We start from the raw sequence: 25,763 nt of genomic DNA, 5'->3' as shown, positions 1-25,763 counted from the left end.
CATTTATATGGCAATTTAAGGCTTATAAAATGTTTTGCAAATACTGCAAAGTATGCAACCCTCAGAGGTAGGTGCTATTATTATTCCATTTTAATTATGAGAAAACTGAGGCAATGATAATTTAAATGTATTTATATCTTAATTATCATGGTCATACAAGTAATATTTGAGGCAGGATTAGAATTTTGACCTTCCTGGATCCAGGTTCAATTTTCTATCCACTGTTCCATGTAGCTGCCAGTGGACTTTGGATTGGGAGATCATAGGACTAAAGCTTTAAGTGACTATATAAGACATCGATTCCAATCTACCCATTTTATAGATGAGGCAACTGAGGCTTACAGAGCTTAAGTGACACAGCCACAATCACAAGGAGTAGTAAGTGTCAGAAGTGGCACAGAGGTGTCAGACTTAAAATTCCACAGGGAATGTGGAGTTGAGTCCTATCTTTGCCACCAACTTTATGGCCTTTGGCATTCTGCTTCATGTACCTGGGCCACAGTCTCCTCCTCTCTAAAGTAAGGGGTCTGGGGAAAATGGCATTTAGAGGGACAGGTTTTGGCAAGCGGATAGAGCACCGGATTGTCAGCTGGGAAGACCTGAGTTCAGATACTGCCTCACACATTTACTGGCAATTTGACTCAGGATTGTGACTTATCATTTCCCTCAGGTTTTTGTTTTTTTGTTTTTTTTTTATTTCTAATAGCATCTACTTCCCAGGATTGAGTGGCTAAAATAAGGTGATATCTGTAAAGTGCTTCTATAGATGCTAGCTATTATTATCATTATCAGAGTTCCCTGAGCTCTAAGAGACCATCAGCTCGTGATTCCTTTTGGAAGAAAAAAAGTTTCCAAATTAGCAGTAACGGAAGGAGCTTCATCAGATAGAGAGGGCTACATTCTCCTTTCTTTCTAGGACAGCATGGTCAGGTCAAAGGAACTCAAAAGAATATCTCTGGCCCGATTTCCTGACTATAGCAGGAGAACAAAGCCTGTGATTACAATTCACGCGAGGTGGTCTTCAAATGCTACATTGGAAATTAAAAGGCTACCTTTGAAAGTTTACATGGCTGAGTAACATTTATTGTTCTTTTATGACTATGGGGAGATGAAAATCATTTTATAAATGAACATTGAAAGAAGTCTCCTACTGATTTCACTTGAATCAATGAGGAGACATATTGATAGCTTAGGAAAATAAATTCTTCTCTAGCAGGTATTAGATGGGATAATCTTCATTCTTCCTGTTGAGCCAGGTGTTCTTTTCTTAACAGGTCAGAGAAAAGTGGATTTTTCAATAACATGTTCTACCTATTCATTGCCTATGAGATAAAGTTCACATTTCCTGAATAAGAATTTAAAACCCCTTGCAAGATGGTTGTATTATTTAAAATTATTAGAATAAAATAAAAAAATAAAATTATTAGAATAGAGAATATATCATTCCAAATTTGAGTGAGTCCATTCTCACCTTAGCTCTTTATATAGATAGGATCTGAAAATGTAAAATATCCACTAGTCATCTAGCAGGGTCACATGGTGAAATAAGTGTAGACACTTTGCCATCTAGACTGCTGTATCCCCTCTTCTCTGGCTCACTCCATTTCATTTTCTGTCTCTTATTTAGGAAAAGATCAAATCAATATGCCTTGGTTACAGGAAGAAAGATCTGGAAGACTTATATGATTCTACTCATAATCAATGTAATTGTATAAATAAATGTTCCCCTCTTTGGCTGCCATTTTCCAGTTTTTGTTCTATGGCCTCAGTAGAATTGAAATCATTTCAATTCATTTACTTTTGAATGTGGATCCTTAGGATTTAGTTCAGTTTAGTTTAGTTTAATATATAGTAGGTGGTTAATAGATACATATTTATGGATTTATTTATTATAAAAAGTATTTCACATAAATTTTCTCATCTGATCTTCATAACTATTCTATGAGATAGGGCTATATTTTACAGCTGAAGAAGTAAGTTTCAAAGAGGTGAGGCTCACACCACACAGGTAGTAAATTTCCATGCTAGGGCCAGAAGTCACATTTTCTAGTTCTTAAACATAATTATCACTATCAAATTTGACTCTAGAAAGAAGACTTGGAAAGAATGCTTTCATCTTCTTTGCAGAGATGAGGGACAATGAATAAGGAATATTACATATACTGTCACGCTCAGATGATGTGTCGACTCATTCATTTGATTGCAATACAATCACATGAATCATAGAATGTTAAACCTGGAGGAGATATTAGAGATCACTTAGTCAAGACTTCTCATTTTCAGGAAAAGAAATAGAAGCCCAAATAAAGTCTGGTAAATGGTAGAACTGGGATTTGAACATAGGTCCCCTTAATTATAAGTAGTAGCTTCTTTTAATACTCCACTGCCAAGTTTCTCTTGTTTCTGTTTGGAAGAAGAGAGCAAAGAAAGAGAATGTAATTTTAATTGCTGAAATCCAACTTGATCTCCATTTCTGTTTATATTTTCTCTAAATAAGATAAATCCCCTTTCATATGCCTTTTCCTTCTCCCCCCAAATCTAGTGTTCACAAAAGAAATGATTGCTTTTCTAAGTGGCGGCATCCAGACATTCCAGCATTTCCCCAGAATAAATGTTTTGCTGCTTTATCCTCTGAACTGTAGAAAAAAGGATTTTAAGCCAGTAGTGCAAAGCCAAGTGTCATGATTGAAAACTGACCCTGGTTCATATTTCCCATCACTTTTTTCCCAAAGAGATCTCCAGCAAGTAATAGTAATGAAAAGTTAAAAGACTAAGTGACTGAAGGAGTCTCAAAAGAAGAAATGGAGACTACTAATATTCACATAAAAGATTGCTCCAAGTCACTAAATATTCTTTTAAAATGCAAATCAAAACAACACTGAAAGATATCATCTCACACCCAGTAAGTTGGCAAGATGAGAGGAGTTGGGAATAGTCAGTAATGGAGAGGATCCAGCCAAACAGGCACATTAATACACTGCTTATAGAGCCACAAATTGCTCTGCTGGTCTCAAAATTCTGATAGGCAATTTGGATGTAGGCTAAGAAAATGACAGTAAATTCCATATTTTTTGACACAGAGATGATGCTACAAGATTGTTTTTAGTGTAGTCTAGAGACCCCCACTATCTTAATAGATAGATTTCAGGATATGGTGGTTCATTAAATTGAATGGGGAAATGTGCTTTTATTTTCTATAACCATTAGAATGTCTATTTTCTTTAATTATGAATGTTGGCAATGAATATCATTTTGAGAAGTGGTCCATAGGATTTACCAGACTGCCAAAGAATTGATGGAATAAAAATCATTTAAAAAATGGATATGGGTCAAAAAAACCCTCAAAAAAGTAGATATGGGTCAAGGAAAAAGCAGAAAGAAAATCTTCATGTATATCCTTAGCAGTAATGTTTGTAGTACTAAAGAAATAAGGAAAAAAAGAGAAAGAGAGATGCCCATTAATTGAGGAATTGTCAAACAAATTGTTATATTATTTTATTAGTGAATGTAATATACCACTGTGTCACCATAAGAAATATTAAATAGGATAAACTCACAGAAATTTGGGAAGAAATATGAATTCATGAAAAATGAAGTGAGCAGAATAACATTACTCTAACAATGCAAATGGAGAAAATAATAAAACTAAATGCAGTATTATTATAATGACCAAACTTGGCCTAGAAAAGAGTTGAACAAAACATACTACTCTATCTTCTTTGCAGAAGTAGAGGATTTTGAGTACAAAAATACTGCATATGTTACCAAATTTGATTGATGTTTTTGTTAGTTATATTAATATGCTTTCCTTCCTCTTTCTTTATTTTACTAGTTTTGTGTGTGTGTGTGTTACAAGGGGTAGTTCTTGGGTGGGGGAAAGAAAGAGGGATTCAGAAATGAAGATATACTCAATTTGTGTCTACATGTAGGCATCTCTGAGAAAGGGTAGAAAGAGGGAAGAAAAAAGGAGGGAAAAGGAAATTTACACAATAATTCGTTGTGGATTTAAAAGGAATAGCAAGTTGTGTGGTGAATTTGCGATTTAATGTACAATCATCTTTTTTATTGTACCATGTTATAGAAATACCTGTCTTATTCTAAAAATAAAAAATGAAGATAATAAAAGCAACAATTTTTATATATGTATATATATTATATATAGTATATACATATATAAACATAAGTATATACATATGCACATGAACATGGAGGTATATACACATCTAAAGCCAGAACCAAACTATTTATAGACAGATTTGTAAACATGTCTCCCAATTCACTGTACCATATGGAAACATACCAACAATATTCTTGAAATCACTGTGCGGCATGGCTGAGAACCTGCTCACTCTAAGAGACGTATTATTTTCTGCAACTTGAAGATAGAAAGCTTTGGGGAAAGACCAGAGTCTCCTTCCCAAGGCAGGCCCTCAAGTAGCAGCTATTATAGTCAGGTACTCTCTTGATCCCATCATGAAATGTAACAAGTATTAACAGGGGAGCTCTGCTTATTTTATTTTGTTTTTCCAAGACCTGTCAGAAATGTCATATATCGGAACAGAAATTGGGGCCTCATGGACTGTTACCTCAGTTTTCATTTAACATTTACTCTGCAGGAAAAATGAGGGGAAGAGGCAGCCTATACAAGCTGTAGCCTGGTGAGTTTATTATTGATTTCTGGCAAAATACTAGGACTAATTAAGAAAATGGAAGCTTATGCAAATAAAGATTTCCATGGATCAACAGGATGTAACAATGAACTTATAAAAGTTGCTTAGCACACTATCTGGTACACAGTAAGTACTTAATAAATGTTTACTGATTCAATGGCTAACTAATGAAATGAAACTTACTAGTAATAAATGGAAGGGCATCTAGGTGGCACAAGAGATAGAGTACCAGACCTACAGTCAGGAAGACTCATCTTCATGAATTCAAATCTCACACTTAAAAAAAAAAAATACTAGTTATGCCGTTCTGAGCAAGTCATTTAACCCCATTTGCCTCAGTTTCCTCATCTGTAAAATAAATTAGAGAAGGAAATGGAAAACCACTCCAGTATCACTGCCAAGAAAAGCCCAAATGGGGTCATGAAGAGTCAGAAAATAAAAATGACTGAACAACAACAAGGGATAAGTATAGGATACTGCATTTAGATTAAACAAATTAATCATGTAAATATGAGATTGAGAAAACAGCTCTTTCTGATAGTTTGTGTTATAAAGATTTTTATATTTTGGCAGACTTCAAGTTCAACCAGAGTGACATAAGGATCAAAGAAAAGTTATATAATACTGGTCTAATACAGAAATAGGAGGGTTCTATTCTCATTTGACTTTGACTGAACCAGACTGAATTGTCAAGGATCATGGAGCTAGTAAGTGTCCGAGATATAATCTGAACTCCAGTCTCCCAAATTCCAAAGTCAGTGCTCAACTCACTATACCATATTTCCTCTCAAAAATCAGAAATGATAAGGAGGTAGTGAAATACAAATATAAATACAATCAAGTTAGATCCATGCTAAGAAATTCAGAAAACAGAAAAGGCAAACATGGTGGACAGCATCTGGGTGTTAGTTATTTGAGAAATAAAATTATACAAATGTAAGTTATTATGATTTTCAAACTTTACTTCCTTTAGTTGTCTCAGGCATTGCAGAGAAGCATTGACTTGGTTACAGAATGAAAAGGGAGCAGAGTCAATGGGATAAAAGGTAGAAAAGTCCTTTGTGCTTTCAACTATGCTAAATGGAAACATCCATTTAGGAGACCCATATTTTTCTCCAAATATTCTCCAAATGATGTTATAGGACTGCAAATCCTAACACACTTCATCTCTGAATTTTACATTGTTTGACATGGAAGAGATCATTGATCACCAGACAATAACCAATCAGCTGTAAAATGGAATTCATAATATGTGCCAGATGCTATACAAAACAATATAAAGACTCTTAGAGACAGGAACCATGTGGTAATAATAAGGATACTAGTAGCAAACGAACAACAAAATTACTTTTAAAAGATTGCTCATATTTACATATTGCATTTATTACAGCCTTATGAATATAATATTCAGTAAATATTCACCTATCACCTGGAATCTGTTACTTTGTTGAATGTTAGGAATGCAAAGAAAAAAATGTGACTATCCCTGTCCTCAGTGAGCTCATATTCTATAAAAGTAAGGTAGATGAGAAAGTCAGACACTATTACTCTCATTTTACAGATGAGCACATAGAGGCTTAGATATGTTCACTCACTTACTCTGGATCATAATGTCAATATTTCAGGCTCAAAATCAATTCTTTGGATATGTTTCTCCTTCCTTCTACTGTACTTAAAAGGATAATGCAGAAAGAGGCAAGAAAAAATGAATCTTGTAATAGTACTTCTGAAACCATTTCAAACAAAAGTCAGATTCCAATTTTATGAACATTCTTGGGAGCTGGCAGTTGAAAGTAATTAATCACTAAAAGAATTAAACAGACACATCTAAATCCTAAAAGTGTCCCTCCAAGTTGTTACTCATATTTTGGAGAGGATGGGGCTGAGGGTGGGATGGGGGTGAAGATTGCATGACTGCGGAACTTCAGCACAACTTGCTTTTAAATAGCCTGTCAAGAAAATGGAAGAATGACAAATATCATTTCCATGCCCCACTTCAACCCAGCAATACTCTGAAAATAAATCCATTTGTGTCTCTTAAGTCACTGGCCTGATAAGAAACATGCACAGTGTCCAGATGATGATTTGGCAAGATGGTTATAGTTAGCAGATAGCTCAATTTTACTGAGGAGAAAAAATAATGAAGGAGGAAACCAACCAAAAAAAGGAAAATGGAAGCCTAACAGCAATAAGTGAATGTTTCTGAAAATCTTGCTGATTTTGGCTATGGCTAAAAAGGCAACCAGTTTCCCAAGTCGTCAAGTTGATAGTTCAGTTTCAAATGTTTACTTCACCAGAAGCTGTGCTAAACTCTGGGGAGGCAAATTAGAAAAGGAAGCAGTCCCTTTCCACAAGGAGCTTATATTCTAATGGGAGAAGACAACACATCAAAAGAAGCTGAAAAGGGAATGGGGTAAGGCAGTATCCAGTTTGGGAATATTGTATGGAGTCAAAGCCAAGCAGAGCAATTGATAGGAAGTGGAAGTGCTGGGAAGGTGTTAAGCTCCCTTTAAAGGAAGGCTTTGGGAGGAATTTGGTGGTTAGCCCTCCAGAGAGGAAAAGAAACTGAGGATGAGTTGAGAAAGTATAAAGTAACAAGAGGCATTTATTCAATGCTTACTAAGTTAGAAACTATGCTAAGCACTGGACGTTCACAGGCAAAAAAAAAATAAGAATACCACATTCTAATGGGGGATACAACATACAAACAACCACATACAAATAAGCAAGATTTAATTACTTACTCACTAATTTATTAATCCATATGTTTATTTATTCACATAGAAAGTATTCTCAGAGGGTAGGCCCTACCACTGGAAAAGAGCCAGAAAGGCATCTTGTAGATGAGATTTGAATTGAAAGAAACCAAAAGGCAGAGGGGAAGAGGGACATGCTAGTAATGAGATGGGATGCCATGTCCCTCTGCTATAAGGTCTATGTCCCTGGATCTAAGGAGCAAGTTAAGTATAAGAAAGCTGGAAAGATTAAGAAGGGGACAGTTTATGAAAGGTTTTTTTTTATTATTATTTAATAGCCTTTTATTTACAGGTTATATGCATGGGTAACTTTACAGCATTATGAAAGGTTTTAAAAGCAAAAGAGGGTTTTATATTTGATTCTGGAATTAATAGGGAACCCCTGGAATTTATGAAACAAAAAGGATGGTTTAGGATGATGTGGTAGGACCTGAGCTTTTAGGAAGATCCTTTTGGCAGCTAAGTCTAAAAAAGACTAATTGGAGTGGGGAAAAGATTGAGGAAAGCAGGGCCCAAAGCATTAGGTGAGATAACTCCGACCTGAACCACAGAGGGACTGTTACTGACCAGTAACAGTCAGATAAATATGATGCAGGAGTTGTAAAAATCCCAGACACTACCTTGACTCACATATGTGCTTCTTGCCCAAAGAATCATCACCTACAAAAAGCAGTAGGGTGCTATGAAGGATACTGATTTTGGAGTTAGTTATCTTGGGTTCAAATTCTGCTTTACAACTTACCTACCTGTATGATCTTGGGCAAGTTGCATTGTCCCATCATTTTCTCACTTATGAAATCATAGGACTATAAATTTAGAAGTGCAAAAACCCTCATAGATTAACAAGAAGTCCGAATCCCTCATTATATAGATAAGGCATATGGTTATATATAGATAAGGTAATTGAGGCTGAAAGAGATAAATAACTTATCAAGGATTTCACAGCTAGTATGAATCTGAGGCAAAATTTGAATTCAGGTGTCTCTAACTCCAAACCCAGCATTCCAGTCATTGTGCCACTTGTTGCATTCAAGGGAATCTGAACTAGATAAATATATATATATATATATATATATATATATATATATATATATATGTATATGTTAAATGTTAATATTCAAACAATTACATATTAAATAAATGCTTAAATGTTAGCATTTATTAAACTAATTTATACCATGGACTTTGTGAGGTACTAAGGAAAATATAGACACCTAAGAGACTACTAAAGTCTTTCCCAGTTTTAACTTTATGATCATATGGAATATTTATATAATTTTCTTAAGGTTTACAAAGCATTTCACTTAAAGTTAGCTTCTGAATTAGGCAATGGAGCTTTTGTCCCCATTTAAGAAATATAAAAACTGACACTGAGAGAGAGAAAAAAAAAAGTTAGTTTTTCAAGATCTGTGAATGTCAATGCTTTGACTCAAAATAGATTTCCAGACTCTCAGTCCAATCGTGATTCTGTCTTTTGAATTCAAAGGATATGATAGAATCTTAGAATTAAAGGGAGAAGGACTTCTAAATTAGTCCAGCCTTTACCTGAATAAGAATCCCCTCAGGGCAACCTTGACAAGTGGTCATTAAGCCCATCTGAGCCCTTGGATTTTAGATAAGTTCTGAAAACTAATTGAAAAGCACTGGGATGTGACTCAGCAGTCCCTTAATGAGTGTCAGCCTTAAATGTAGTTCTTAACCATTCTTAATTTACACTTTGGAAATTCACTTAAGCAAGTAGGAAGAAACCTAGCTGGTATCTGGACCGATCTTACTATGAAGATAGATGAATTTTAGTGAATGGACAAATATTATATGTGTCTATGTATGTGTTTGTCTAAAAACAGACACAAGCATGGAATCATAATCAAGTGAATGAAAGAGAAGGTTCAGTCATTGAATCTGGCAAAATATTTAGTGTTTTTTCCCTAATAAGTCCCTAAGGACTTAATTTCCAGAGAAGAAAGCAAAGAAAAACCTGTTGGGCCATAATTCCTGTGTCTTCCCCATAGAGAATGGATTGGTGATCCTTTCAAGTGTAAGACTATCAGAGATTCAGATTCTGCAGGATCCTCAGAGATCATTCATTTTAGTCATTCTTAAAATGTGATCTGGGGAATGCTGGGGGTCCCTGAGACTCAGGGCATTAACAAGGACAAAACTATTTTCACAATATATGAAGATATTTTAATTTATAATATTTAATTTCTAGTATAACTCAAACAAACAAAAATTCTCAGGGGAGAGGGATTCTAAATAATGTTAAGAGTATAAATGAAGTTTCCCTCGAAAACCAAATGAAACCAAGACTCTGAACAGTCTGATGGAATGAAATGACTGTCTGACTCAAGATAGACTGAAAATCTTCAAGAAAAGTCAGTCTTATTGGGTGAAAAAGGTGTTCATCCCAGGTCAGAAAGGCTTTGGGAAAGCGGGTGAGAGGGTCTTAATCACAATAAATAAGCAATTAAGCCCCTCAGTCCTGACTCAATAGAGGAGCAAATCAGTGGGGCAACTTCCAGTTCCTCCTCAGAAGGCAGACTGTGGGAAACCAGGTTGTTTTCTGTAAAGACCAGGCAAAGCTATGCCCTACAAACATAAGGGACCCTTGTACTCAAAGTCAAGGCTCAGAGTTGCACAGTAAACTTGGGACAGCATCCCCCTTTACCCCAGGAGCAGAGCACAACCTAAAAAGTAGGAAAACAAGAAATACCAAAGAAAAGAAAAGAAAATGAGCAAGAAACAAAAAAAGAACCTTGAACATAGAAAGCTGCTCTATTAACAAGGCAGACTGAAACACAAACTCAGATGAAGACAAAATGTTTGCAAAAGAAATCTCAGACTGAGATAAATTGGTCTCAATCCCAAAGAGGCTTCTTGTAAATGCTTCAGAAAACAAATAAGAGAGGTAGAAGAAAAAATGAGAAAGGAAATAAAAGGTTTGCATGAGAGAGTCAACAGTTTGGAAAAGGAAGGGGAAAAATTGTCTGAAGAAAAAAAAAAAACTTTAAAAGGTAGAATAAGCCAAATGGAAAATAAGAGATACAAAGATAATTGAAGAAAATTACATGTTAAAAACTAGAACAGGGCAAATGAATGCTAATGATTTTGTGAGACTGCACGAATGGTCAAATTAAAAAGAATGAAAAAATGGAAGAAAATGGGAAATATCTCATTGACAAAACAGTGGATATGGTAAATAGATCCAAAATAAATGATTTAAAAATTATTGGCTTACCTGAAGGCCATGACCAAAAAAAGAGCCTGGATGGAATTCTACAAGAGGTCGTTAAAGAAAACTGCCCCAATATTCTAGAAACAGAAAAGGAAATACTGATTGAAAGAATCCATGTATCATCTTTAGAAAGAGATCCCACAAAGAAAACCCCAAGGAACATTGCTGCAAAACTCCAAAACTATAATCCCAAGGAAAACATACTGCAAGTTGTCAGATAAAAAAGAATTCAAATATTAAGGAACAAGAGTCAGGATTACCCAAGATCTGGCAGCTTCTACAATAAAGGATCAGAAGGTCTGGTATATCATATTCTGGAAGGCAAAGGACCTGAGGTTACAACCAAGAATTAACTACCCAGCGAGACTTAGCATCATCTTTTAGAGGAGGAGATGGAGCTTCAATAAAATAAGAGACTTTTAATCATATCTATTGAAAAACCAGAACTAAACAGAAAATTTAATCTATAATCACAGGACTCAAGAGGACTATAAAAAGGTAAACAGGAGAAATATATATATATATATATATATATTTAAAGGTTAAACTGTTTACATCCCTATATAGGAAAATAATATATGTAATTCTTATGAACTGTATCTGTCACTGGGGCAGAGGGGGGCATCACATGGATTGAGGTTGTGGTTGTGAATGGTTCCTCATATGATGATATCAAAGAAAAAGACATTAAAGGATGGACATGATCTGTACTAGAAAAACAGGAAAGGGGAGGCATAATGGGACAATTAGTCCATATGGAAAGGTGCAAAAGACCTATTACAATGAAGGGAAACAAGTGAAAGGGATAAACATTATCTAAAACTTGATCTCATCAATTTTGGCTTTAAGAGGGAATAATGTAATCATTCAATTGGGTATAGAAGTTTATCTAACCCTAAAAAGAAGTAAAGAGAAGAAAGAGGAAAAGAAAAGGGAGGGACAGGAGAGAAGAGAGGGCAGAAACACAAGGGAAAAAGGTAAGAGAAGAGGGGAAGAATTGATAAAAGATAGGGTAGTGGGTAAATTGGGTTAAAAAACACATTACTAAGAGAAGAGGGGAGGAGTAATAGTAGATAAGGTAGTAAGTGGGTGAGTAAAAAAAACCACATAAGACAAAGGACAAGGCGGAAAGAAAATATACACAAGGAAAAAAATAGGATGGAGGGAAATAAAGAGCTGGTAATCATAATTGTTAATGTGAATGGGATGAACTCTCCTATTAAACCATAGCAAATAGTAGAGTAGATTAAAATAGAGAATCCTACAATATGTTGTTTATAAGAAACATATTTGTCACAGAGAGACATGGTCAGAATAAAGGTAAAAGTCTGGAACAGAATTTATTATGCTTCAGCTGAAGTTAAAAAAAAAAAAGCAGGAGTAGAAATTCTGATCTCAGATAAAGCAAAAGTAAAAATAAATCTCATTAAAAGAGATAAGGAAGGAAAGTATATTTTAATAAAGGGTGCCATAAATAACGAAGTAGTAATAATGCTAAATGTGTATGTACCGAGTGGTAGAAAAGGCAAATTCCTAAAGAAGATTTTAAGCCAGTTACAGAAAGAAATAGAAGGCAAAACTATTCTAGTGGGGGAATCTCAACCTTCCCCTCTCAGAATCAAACAAATCTAACCACAAAATAAATAAGAAAAAAAAACTAGGGAGGTTAATAGGATCCTAGAAAAATCAAGATATGATAGACCTCTGGAGAAAATTGAATAGGGACAGAAAGGAATACACCTTTTCCTCAGTAGCACATGGAATTGTGCTATTAAGCACAAATATTGACCATGTATTAGGGCATAAAAAACCTCACAAAAAAATTCAAAAAGGCAAAAATAGTAAATGCTTTCTTTTCAGATTATAATTCAATGAAGTCCCAAGGAGAGAGAGAGAGAGACTAAAAACCAATTGTAAATTAATAATTTAATTCTAAAGAATGGGTCAAACGACAAATGATGAACTAATCCATAATTTCATCCAAGAAAATGTAGCAAAAGCAGTTCTGAGGGGAAATTTTATGTCTCAAAATAGCTACATAAATAAAATATAGAGAGAGGAGATCAAGGAATCAGGCATGGAACTAAAAAAGCTAGGAAAAGAACAAATTAAAAAGCCCCAATTAATTACCAAATAGACATTTTGAAACTCAAAGGAGACATTAATAAAATAGAAACTAAGGAAACTATTGAACTAATAGCCAAAACTAAGAGTTGCTTTTATGAAAAAACTTAACAAAATAGATAATTTTTTGGTTAATTTGATCAGAAAAGGGAGAGAAAAAAACAAATCACAAGCATTAAAAATAAAAGGTGTGAACTTATCACCAATCAAAAAGAAATTGAAGCAACCGATTAGAAGCTATTTGCCCAACTATGTGCCAGCAAATCTGGCAATCTAATAGAGATGGATAAATATTTACAAAAATATAAATCACCCAGGTTAAGAGAAGAAAAAGTAAACTATATAAATAGTTCTATTTTAGGAAAAGAAATTGAACAAGTCATTAATGAACACTCTAAGAAAAAAAATCTCCAAGGCCAGATGAATATACAAGTGAATTCTACCAAATGTTTAAAGTATAACTAATTCCAAAACGATATAAACTGTTTGGAAAAAATAAGTAAAGAAGGAGTACTATCACATTCCTTTTATGACACAAATATAGCACTGATACCTAAACCAGAAAGGGCCAAAACAGAGAAAGAAAATTACAGGCCAACTTCCTAATGAATATTGATCCAAAATTTTATAATAAAATATTAGCAAAGAGATTACAGCAACTTATCAGTAGGATAATACTCTATGACCAAGTAGGATTAATTTCAGAAATGCAGGGCTGGTTTAATATCAGGAAAATTATTACCATAATTGACCATATCAATAACAAAACCAACAGAAATCATATGCTAATCTCAATAGATGAAGAAAACATTTTGACAAAATACAACACCCATTCCTTTTAAAAACACTAGAGAGCATAGGGATAAAGGGAGCTTTCCTTAAAATAATAAGCAATATGTATCTAAAACCTACAGCAAGTGTAATGGAGAGAAGCTGGATGCATTTCCAGTAAAATTGGGGATGAAACAAGGATGCCCATTATTACCACTATTATTCAACATTGTACTAGAATGTTGGCTTTAGCAATAAGAAAAGAAAAAAAAATTAAAGGAATTAAATAGGCAATGAGGAAATTAAATTATCATTCTTTGTAGATGATATGATGATATACTTAGAGAATCCTAGAAAATTATCCAAAACCCTACTGGAAACAATTCATACTTTAGCAAAATTGCAGGATATAAAGTAAACCCAGACAAATCATCAGCATTTCTATGTATTACTTACAAAGCCCATCAGCAAGAGATAGAAAGAGAACTTCCATTTAAAATTATTGTAGACAAAATAAAATACTTGGGGGTCTACCTGCCAACACAAACTCAAGAACTATGTGAACACAATTACAAGACACTTCTCATCCAAATAAAATCAGATCTAAACAATTGGAAACATATCAATTGTTCATGGTTAGGTTGTGCTAACATAGTAAAAATGACAGTTCTGTCTAAATTGGTTTACTTGTCCAGTGCCATATCAATCAAACTGCCAAAACATTATTTTATAGAACTAGAAAAATAATAACAAAATTCATCTGGAAGAACAAAAAGTCAAGAATATCAAAGAAATTAAAGAAAAAATACAAAAGATGTTGACAACAGTACTAAATCTAAAACTCTATTATAAAGCAGTAGTCATCAAAACCGTTTGGTACTGGCTAAAAAATAGAGGGGTGGATCATTGGAATAGATTAGATACAATAGATTAAAAACAATAATCAAGGTTTATAGCAATCTAGTATTTGATAACCCTCTAGCTCCAGTTTCTGGTATAAGAACTCAATTTTTGACAAAAATTGCTGGGAAAACTGGAAAATAATATGTTAAAAACTTGGCACAGATCTATAAATCACACCTCATACCAAAATAAGGTCAAAATGGATACATGATTTGGGTATAAAGTATGATACCAGAAACAAATTAGGAGAACAAAGCATAATTTACCTCTCAGATCTTTGGAGAAGGGAAGAATTTATGATCAAAGAAGAACTAGAGTCCATTATGAAAGCCAAAATTAACAAGTTTGATTACATTAAATCAAAAAAAGATTTTGCATAAACAAATTCAACAGAAACAACATTAAAAGGGAAGTACAGTGGCAGCTAGATGGCATGGTGGATAGAGTAATAGGCTTGAAGTCAGGAGGACCCTAATTCATATCTGGCATCAGACACTTAATTACTTCCTAGCTATGTGACTCTGGGCAAGTTATTAATCCCAATTGTTTTAGGGGGGGGAGATAAAGAAGTACCAAGTTGGGAAAACTCTTTATAGCTAGTATTTCTGATAAAGGTCTCATTTCTAAAATATATAATGTGTGAAATTTATAAGAATACAAGTCATTCCCCAACTGATAAATGGTCAAAGAATATGAACAGACAATTTTCAGATGATGAAATTAAGGCTGTTTATAGTCATATGAAAAACGTTCTAAATCACTATTGATTAGAGAAGTGCAAATTAAAACAACTTTGAGGTACCACCTCATAACTCTCAGATTGGCTAAGATGATAGGAAAAGATAATAAATATTGGAGGGGATTTGGGAAAACTAAAATACTAATACATCATTGGTGGAGCTGTGAAATGATCCAATCATTCTGGAGAGCAATCAGGAAATATGCTCAAAGACTTATAAAACTGTGCATTCTCCTTTGACCCAGCAGTGCCCTCACCGGATCTGTATGCCAAGGAAATCATAAAGAAGTGCAAAAATGTTTATAGCAGTTCTTTTGTGGTAGCAAAGAACTGGAAAATGAGTAGATGCTCATCAATTGAGGAATGGCTAAACAAATTGTGTTGTATGAAGATAATGGAATATTATTGTTCTATAAAAAATGATGAAAAAGTTGATTTTTATGGCCTGAATGCTGAGTGAAACAAGCAGAATCAGGTAAACAGTGTACACAATAACTGTAAGAATAAGCAATGACCAACTATGAAAGAATTCATTCTTCTCAGTAGTTCAATGATTCAAATCAATCCCTATAGACCTTGGACAGAAAAGTAATGTAAATTAAAAATAAATTTACTAGAGATAATGAAGAAAGAAAAAATTAACTTATTTTGCTACAAGATTTAGCAGTCACCACTATAAATGAACTGAGAGTTTTGAATAATATTCTAGATGGCAAAATGTTTTGACATAACCCAAAATAACCTATCTAGCAAAGCAGAACATAATCCTACTGGTGAAAAAAATATATCTTTACTGAAATGGGGAACTTCCAATTATTTCTGATGACAAGAACATAGCTGAGTAAAATATTATGGACAAACATGAGCAAAGAAAAGAATAAAAAGGTTAAAATGAGCATACAAACAAAAAGGACTAAACAGTGTTAAACTTTTTACATTCTTATAATAAATGCAACCCTTCACAACTCAATCATCATTAGGGGTCATAGAGGAAGTTTGATTTGACAGAAGGCCTGTAATATATTGACAATTTCAAACGAATGAAAACAGAGTTAGAAAGAGAAATACACTGGAACAAGGGGGAAAGAGAGGAAGAATGGGGAAATTTATCTCATGAAGTCAGATGTACAAGTATAAGTGTATACAATGAGGAGGAGGAAGTGAGGGATGGAGACTAGATGAACACTTGAACTTCAATTTCCTTCCAATTGGTCAAAGAGAAGAATATATATATATATATATATATATATATATATATATATATATACACATAATGTTCAAAGTCCTTTTCATTCAGCAGATAAATAGGAAAGAAAGGGGTTAAGAAAAAGTGGGGGGGATAAAGAGAAGGTAGAATAAATCAGGGAATAGACAAATGCAAAAGAATTTCTTAAAGATAAGATGGGGAAAAAAGAGAACGATAAAAACATTTTTCCTATATTTTATATCATTGAAACTATATTTCAATATAATTCATTTTCTTCATAAAATCTATGTGTCTTATTTTATGCTTTTAAAAATATCACTCTGAGGAAGATATATAACCTTACCCAGATTGATCAAGGGATCCATGATGCAATTTTAAAAAATGTGTATCTCAAAAGGCCTGTTCTAAAGTATAGCTAAGATCTCTTTCATGATTTATTCAACAAATAATTGAATTGTGCTGTACCAAAAAAAAGTGTTGAATTTCTAAGTCACAGGGTTTTGACTTTGGCTAATCCTAGGACTTTGATAAGCCTCAAAACTCCAGACCCAGAATTCCATGATTCTTGTTCCTCAATTATCTCCTTTGTAAAATAGGAAGGTTGGATTAAATGACATCTAGTACCCTTCCATATATATATTTATGATTCTGTGATCTCACATGATCTGACAAGTGAAGAATATCATGGTATCATGACTTTGCTAATCTTGAGTGCTGTTCTTCCTTAGTACAGCTAACAAACATCTTATTTATTGTACTGTTATGGAAATACTTGTTTTAATTTCATGAATTAAAAATAACATTTTAAAAAGCTCCTAACAATCATGTAGGTTTCTTGGGTGCCATGCCCCATCCTTGACTTCTGTTGGCCTCTAAGGTCAGTAAAATTCTCAGATCTTTTTCATGTTAACTATGGTCTAGCTGTCTTTCCCACCTTCTCTTTCTGTGGTTAATCTTTTGAACAAAGTTTTAGAACTTTACATTTTTCTCTGATAATTTTATCTGATTGGTTTCCCTCAATATTTTATTCTCATTGCCTTTTTTTAACCCCAAAGCAATAGAAATAACTATCCTGAGAGTGAGAGAAACATTGTCTGCAAGGCTTGAGAATCCCCGTTATGCATGGTTTGGGTTAACATGTAATAGTATCCAAAATAACTTTTCTCATGACATTTTTGTATATTTAACCACCAGAACTGGTTTGAATTTTTAACTACAAAGGCATGTGAATATTGAGAATCCTTCATAAACATGAGCTGACTCTGGGGGCTCTTTCTAAGCCAAGGATAATCCTGAATCTCCGAACTGAAATACTTTGCACTTTGAGCAGAAGGCCTATTGCATCCTCTAAGGATGTCAACTCTGATTTTGTATATTACAGCAGGAATACTTTAAAGAGAAGCAATATTGGGAAACTGAAGTCCTATGTTTGCACTCTGCATTGGTTCCTGAAAGGCTGTGTGGTCTTGGGCAAGGCAATTAATTCCATTCTTAGACCTTCAGTTACCCCACCTATAAAGTGATGAGATTGGGATGCTCCAGGGATTCTTCACCTTATTCAGGTCGTGGCTCCCTTTAGCAATTTTGTGAAGTTTATGGATCCATTCTGGGATTGTTTTTTAAATTGAAAATGGAAGAGAATATGAAATTTCTATTATAAGTTAATGTAAATAAAGAAGTATTTCTCCCCACCCAAATCTTCAAACCTTCTCAGATCTATTCATGCAGCTCTTGGAGTTCTGTAGATCACAGGTTAAGAACCCCTAGACTAGAGGTTTTCTGTGGTGCTCATATTCTGTGGCCTGAGGGAGCTCAATGAGTGAAAAGCTCTATAGAATTTGGAGTTAAGGGTTTGGATTTGACCCTTAGATAATATTCACAGTCCCTTAGAGTCAGCAAAGAGGCAGAATTGATTAAAATGTAAAGTCTGGTGTCAGAAACACATAAGTTCACATCTGATACTTATTAGCTTTATGAACCTAGGAAAGTCACTTAACCTATGTCTGCTTCTAATCTTTCCATTATGAAATAAGAATAATAATAGCATTTAGCTTCCAGGATGGTTATGAGAATCAAATGAAATAATACTTGTTAAGGTGATATTATACAGTGCCTTGTTCATAGTAGTTAAGTAATAATTCCTTTCTTCCTTCCTTCCTTCCTCCTTTCCTTTCTTCCCTCAGTCTCTCCCTTCTTGCCTTCCTCCCTTACTTCTTTTCTTCCTTCTTCCCTCCCTTCTTCTCTTTTTCTGTTTTTCCTTCTCTCTCTCTCTTTTTCCCTTCATTCATCTCTTCCTTCTTCCCTTTCTCCCTCCCTTCCTTCTTTCTTCCATTCCTTTTTTGTAGAGGGCCTCAGATAGTAGGGGAATTCTGGGTGAGGTATAAGACTCTTCAGCCCAGACAGAACGTGCTGACAATGTCTTCTTAGGTTCCCCATCTCCCCTAAGGGCTCTCAGCCTTCCTGAGAAGTCGGGTGGTGGTGACAACCTGTGTTGTAGTTGAAGCAGAGTGATACTAGGTGGCAAAGAGTCATCTACATACAACAGCAAGTTGTTTATGTGGTACTGCATGAGCAGTATATAGTTAGTGCATGTGCAATGTGCCATGGTTATATAAAGGTATTAGAGTACATAAGGCTGAGAGAATTTGGAATAAACAGACTCCATGTTTGACCAGTCACATGAGTCCTCTTCTAAGACCAAGACAGGATCCTCTAGAGAGCTAGTCCAGACATAACATCTTCCTTCTTTACTTCCTCCCTCCTTCCCTACTTCCTTCCTCCAACCTTTTTCCCCTCCTCCCTTCCCTCTTCTTTTCCCTCCTTCCTTTCTCCATCACTTCCTTCCTCTACCTCCTTCCTCCCTGTATTCTTTGCTTCCTTCTTTTCTTTATTCCTTCCTTCTTTACTTCCTCCCTTCCCCCACTCCTCCCTCCCTCCCTTCTTCTCCTTATCCTTCCCTTTCTTCCTATGCTTCTCCTTCCTCCTTTTTCCTTCCTTTCTCCCTCTCTCCTTTCTTATTTTCCTTCCTTCCTTCTTCCTTGCCTTCTGCCCTCCTTCCCTTTTTCCTTCCTCCCTTCTTCCTTACTTCTTCCCTCACTCCTCCCTTCCTTCTTGCCTTCTTGCCTTCCTTTTCTACAATCTCTTCATGAGTCTTAAAATTTCTAACTTAATCATAATTTCCCAAAAGGAAAGAATCATTTCCTAAGATTTCTTTTCTATTTCATCTATCATCCAGCACAATGATGGCTACAAACTAAGTGTTAAATAAACATTTATTAATGGCTGAAAGAATTATACATTTTAGGATTCTTTAATGCTGACATTTGATCTTGGAAGAAGCCTCTGGGAAAACCAGAAGAAAGTTCATCACCAGGTCCTAAAGAAGAAAATGATTTCTTCAAAATTCTCTAGATGCATCAACATTTGTGGAGAATGGATGTGCAAAAGGATCTTAATTTATCGTACATAGAAATGCACATTGAAATGGGGGGGGGGGAGAGAAAGTTTTCTGATGCTCAAACAAAAAAAATCTGGGTCATGGCACATCATTTCATAGATTTCTTCCATAATCATTTTGCTCATAGTTGAAAAGGTTAATGTTTAAGAACTTGACATTTAAAATTCTCAGAATTTTCAGCAATATGCCTGCTTGAACAGAAAAGTATTCAGTTCATTCCTTTGAACAATGAGATAATTATTTTTTTTTCTTCAACCAATGGGAGATTGCTGACTTCAAGGATACTACACTCATTATATATTGTAGAGAGTTTTAAAACTATCCATCTCTCCAATGATTTAAGAAAAATCTTTCCTGAGCATCAATTTTACATAGGAGAAAAATATGTTACTTGCTTCTTGTCAGGAGCTAACATTCTAAAAGCCTATATATAAATTATACAGACCTATCTAAAGATGTTTAAAATATGAAAAGCACAAATGTTTTAGCTCCCAAACTGCAAATGACCCACATTGCAGACAGGGCAAAAAACAATCACTGAAGCAGAAAGAGGAGCAGATTTAGATACAAAATCCAGAAGTTCTATATCAGCCAGACATAACTATTTGGTCCCAGTCCACTAATTGATTCAAATAACCACCCAAATTTTCTCTTTAATGTTAAACAGGTATACTTTCTCCACTGATCCTTCTAATACATAGCTTTGAATTCTATTACTATTCTGACTACTTTCCTTTGGATATACCTCAGTTTTGGATATGCTACAATGTCATTCTTTAAATACGGCAACCAAAAGTTCATCACAATTGGGAAATTGCTGAACAAGTTGTGATATGTGATTGTGATGGAATATTATTATACTTTAAGAAATGATGATCAGGATGACTTCAGAAAAAACTAGGAAACTTATGAACTAGTGCAAAGTAAGATGATCAGAATCAGAACAATGACAGTAATAGCAATCTTATAATGGTGATTAGCCATGAAAGATCCAGCTACATCGATTAAGACAATGATCCAATTCTGAGGGTCCCATGATGAAAAATACTATCTACATCCAGAAAGATAATTGATGAATTTAAAGGTCAGATTTAATTACACATTTTTCTTTTATTTTTCTTGTTTTCTTTTGCAACATGGCTAGTACAGAAATACTTCACATATATAATCAATATCATATTTCTTGACTTTTCAAAAGTTGAGGAAGGAATGAGAGAAAGAGAATTTGGAACTCAACATTTTTTAAAAAAGTATTTATTTTGAAAATATAATTGAGAAATGTTTAACTAACTAGCTAACTAAATATATGTAAAAACATAAATAAAAATGGCATCCCAAACTTAGCACAGTACTCCAACTGTGGCCTGACCGGGACCAAATAGAAAAGACTATCACATCTCATATCCTACATACTATCCTTCAATAAACATAGTCCTAGACAGCATATGCCTCTTCCCATTTTTGTCAGCTCTCTCCTATTCTACAGATGAATTTATGAACTTATTTCTCAATTTTTATATTTACCCATTACATGTTTTATATTCATTTGAGCCCATTAGCAAAAAAAAAAATAGGGAAAATGAGAATTAGAGGGAATCAAAGCTAACCAAAAGGCTATTTCAATTAATTGTATTTTCAAGGCATGTTAGTAGTTTTATTCAAATATTATTAGAAGGACATTTTACCATAAGAAGACTGGAAAATCCAGAATGTCTTTCCCTTTCATCATTTCTAAGAAACATAGTTTAACACAATTTTTATGCTTGTTTTTATGAATTTCTCAGATGTCATTCAAGTAAACAAAAATCAAAGGCACTGAATCAAAGCAAATAGTATCAAAGGCCCCAATAAGGTATGTCTCACTTGGGAAAAGATGATAAATCACTTCTAAGAGATCAATGCAAAATATATAAGATTTTAAATACTACCTTTTAAATCCTATTTTTGCTCTAATTTAAACATCTGAGTCTTTCTGAAATCACTCCCTTCTCACCAAAATAGTCAGATAATGCAGACAGGAATGGTAATTGAATAAGGTTCTAACACTAATTATGTTGAATCAAAACAATTATTTCTACAAATGACATTCCCTTTGCTTCCTTTAATTTTCCTAGTAATTGGTTATATGATTGATGCCAGACAAAATGGAACACACATTTCTAATGATCGCTGACTAAAAGGAAAGAATGCTTTCCTCTATTGAAACAACCCTCAGCATGGGTTTTCCAAACCCTCATTCCTGTTCTTTCTTTATTTTCCTTTTATGGGACGGAACATAAACTTAAAATGGCTTAAGTGATATAATTCTAATCACATGTTAATCTGAAGGACCAATCAGATGGCTTCAAAGAATTACTGAACAGCAAGGGGTCAACTTTCAATTCTATTCTCCATCAGTTAACACATTTTCAATCCAAAATCCCGAAGGGAAGATTTATTGGTATTAGACCATCACTATGAGTTAGTGGAAATAGCGCTGAAATTGGAAGACTTGGCTTCTGGCTCCATTGCTTTGGCTTGGAAAAACTGAAAAAGTCACAGAATGCCAAAGCAATAAAGAACAACAGACATCTCTAAATCTATCAGTCTTATTTTATAGACGAGGAGAATGAAAGCCTGAAATGTTACTTAGCTTGCCTAGAAGAACAAAGTTGTAGTATATAATGATGAAAGATTTAAAATAAGAAGATCTGGGCACAAAAGAGAACAAAATAATTCTGAGTTTGAATGCTACATCTGACGCTTAACTTCTAAGATGGGGGGCAATTCAATTAAACTCCTGGACCTTAGGTTCCTTTGGATTGTGAGTTTATTGACTAGGCAATGAACTCCCTGAGGGCAGGGACAATTTTTGCCTTTCTTTGTATTCTCAGCACTTAGCACAGTGTTTGGCACATAGTAAGCAATATAAATATCATATAGATCATTATTATCATTTCTTGTCTCTGCCCTAATTTTTAGTATAATATTCTTGACTTTTGGGTACCTCATGATCATCAGAGGAATATTGATAGAGCCAAATATAGATTATAGATATTAAAGTATTTTGTAACTATAAGATCACCCTCCCCTCAATGTCCAGCATTATTTGGATGAAATTTGAAGAGGTCATTCAGCACAATCCTTGATTTCAAAGATGAAGAATGTGACAGCTTAATAGGTCATAACAACAGGAATTAAATAGTCAAATACAACATGTAAACTAGGTTTCCTGAGTCCATATTCAGAGTTCTTTTTAATCATGGTAACTCCATTCTTATAAATGAAACAATTGTGGATTTAGAGCTAGAAGACAAGAAGTTTTCTAGTCCAATACTCTTATTTACACATAGGGAAACTGAGCCCATACAAGTGGCCTAGTAGATAGAGAGGCATGTACTTCAGATGAAGAAATACGGAGTTTGAAGGCAGTATCTAGTACACAGCAGCTGTGTGATCTTGAATGAGTCACTTACATTTTTTCATCCTTTGTTCATATACAAGGAAGTGACAAAAACAAGACTACCTCATTGGAGATAAAAAGAAATAAAAAAGATAGGATTTATATATCTCTTTGTAAACCTCAAAATGCTAAAAGGGTGGCAGTAAGGATGATATTTTGCTCTTTTGCCGTTTATATGATTGTATATTTAGACCTAGAAGGTGGGATGTGTTGGAACCAACTTAAACCATTTCACAAGAATAAATTGTTAAATTTTCAGTGTAAGCATTTATACCTCTAATTAGGAAAATGCTGCAAATCAGGGCTTGATTTATCAGTTTGCTGATTGTCTAAACTTAAGAAAATGGTAGAAAAAATGTTAATTATTCAAATACAGATTAAATTTAAAAGTGTGATATATGTGCAATCTTTTTTTTTTTCTTCTGGAAAGTTAGTTATTATATAACTACTGAAACAACTTTGTTTAGAAAGAACCTTGTGGTTGTCAAGTCCAAATCCCATTATTGTGAAAATAAGAAATTGAAGTTTGAAAAGTTCAGGTGATTTGCCCATGGTAACATGGGCTTGAAGTTTCTAGACACTAGCATTCTATACCAGGCTACCTCTCAGAGGTTATTATAGTAGTTCTTTCATCTCTAATGGATTGTCTTTGTTGTAATTTGTTGGGTAAAGATGGACTAATTCAGGTTTTCTGACTTCAAATATACTATTTGTTATATGTGGCACAAAATCTTCCATTGGCATTATATTATAAACCTTTAAATACAAATATGTCATTTATTCCAAAATATGTTCTAATCTATGATATTAGCAATCAGTAATTTTATGCATTTGACAAATCTGCCTAGCAGAACTTTTCTCTTAGCCCCTTTCTCCATTTTCCTTTGTCTCTTTGAAAGAGTTTCCTCCCCTAAGGAATGCCTCCACTTCCAAGGCCTTCTTTGATTGATGAGTCCCAGTGATGAACTACCATGTCATAAAGTACCCAGGCCATCCATGCTCCACTCAGAGCTTCCATGATTTTCCAATCTGATTCCTGACAATTTTGTTCACAATAACTTTCAGTTTCTTTTCATCTCCATTAGAATATAGGCTCCTGGAGGATAGAGAATAGAGATAGCCTTTTTGGCATGTGTGTGTATGGGGGTGGGGGGTGGGAGTGTGTGGGTGTGTCTCAGTACTTAGCACAGTGACTAGAACATAGTAAGTATTTAATAAACACTTATCCTATTTGCCTGTTTTGTCATCTGCAAAATGAGCTGGAGAATGCAATGGCAAACCACTTCAATATCGTGTCATGAAAACCCTCAAAATAGATCACAAAGAGTTGGATATGACTGAAAATGGTTAAACAACGTCACTTATCTTTCACTTGCCTCTACACCATCCCCATCCACTCTCCTCAGCTCTTGTATTTTCCTGGCCATTAATTCATTTAAGAGTGGATAACTCTATTTTGGGTGTTGAGTGCAAGGTTTATGGCAATCCCTCTTCTTCATATAGCAACAGGCTTCCTTAGTTATACTATCCAATGATTTTCCCTCTGTAGCTACACCTTTACCTTTTAGTTTTAAAAAAGGTTGTTTTTTGACTGGAGAAAGCAACTTTGGAAAGGCCACAAATGAAGAAAGAAGAGAATGTCAACACAGCTAACCATTCACCTCAATCAGGCTGAGTAATCCAATGGGCTGACATAAAAGAGAATTAAACAATTTGAGAGTTGGAAAAAACCTCACGAGTCATATAATTCAAACCATATATGAAAAGCATACTTACTATAAGATCCCTGACAAAGGGCCATGCAGGGAAGACCTCCAGGGATGTGGACCCCACCATCTCTCTTGGCAGCTCATCACACTTTTGGTTAACTCTAATTGTTAGGAAGTTTTTCTTGGCTTCAAACCTAGATTGGTCTCTTTTGCAACAACCAGACATTGCTCCTTTCTCTCTCATCTAGAGCCAAGCAGAACAGATCATTGGATCAGAATCAACTTCTCTCATATTTTTGGCTCTTTCTCAAGTGATTTAAAAGGTCATCTCCTTGGTCTAATCAGTTGACTAACTCCTCTCTTCTGTCTCTGTCTCTTTTTCTGTATGTGTGTGTGTCTCCCCTGCTTTAAAAAAATAACTAAACTATTACTATATATTATAATATATACATAATATAACTAAATTATATTATATATTATATAACTAAAATAACTATTATTAACTATAAATAACTATTATTAAAAACTAAACTAAACTAAATTATACCATATTAGTTTACTTAAAGACAAAATAAAGACACCATAGATAATATTTAAGCTTTGATTTTCCTTTCTGGGGGGAACTGCTAGGGGGACCTAGATTTTTGATTCTAATGGTCTAGCAATCTCTCAACAAGGAAACATTTTAGGTTTTGCTGATTAGCTTCTGTACAGCAAGTCTGAATTTGGGAGAGTTGCCGGAACAATAAG

Source organism: Sarcophilus harrisii, chromosome 6, assembly GCF_902635505.1.
Source record: "Sarcophilus harrisii chromosome 6, mSarHar1.11, whole genome shotgun sequence".
NCBI classification, from domain to species: Eukaryota; Metazoa; Chordata; class Mammalia; order Dasyuromorphia; family Dasyuridae; genus Sarcophilus; species Sarcophilus harrisii.
This window is presented reverse-complemented; position numbering follows the sequence as displayed.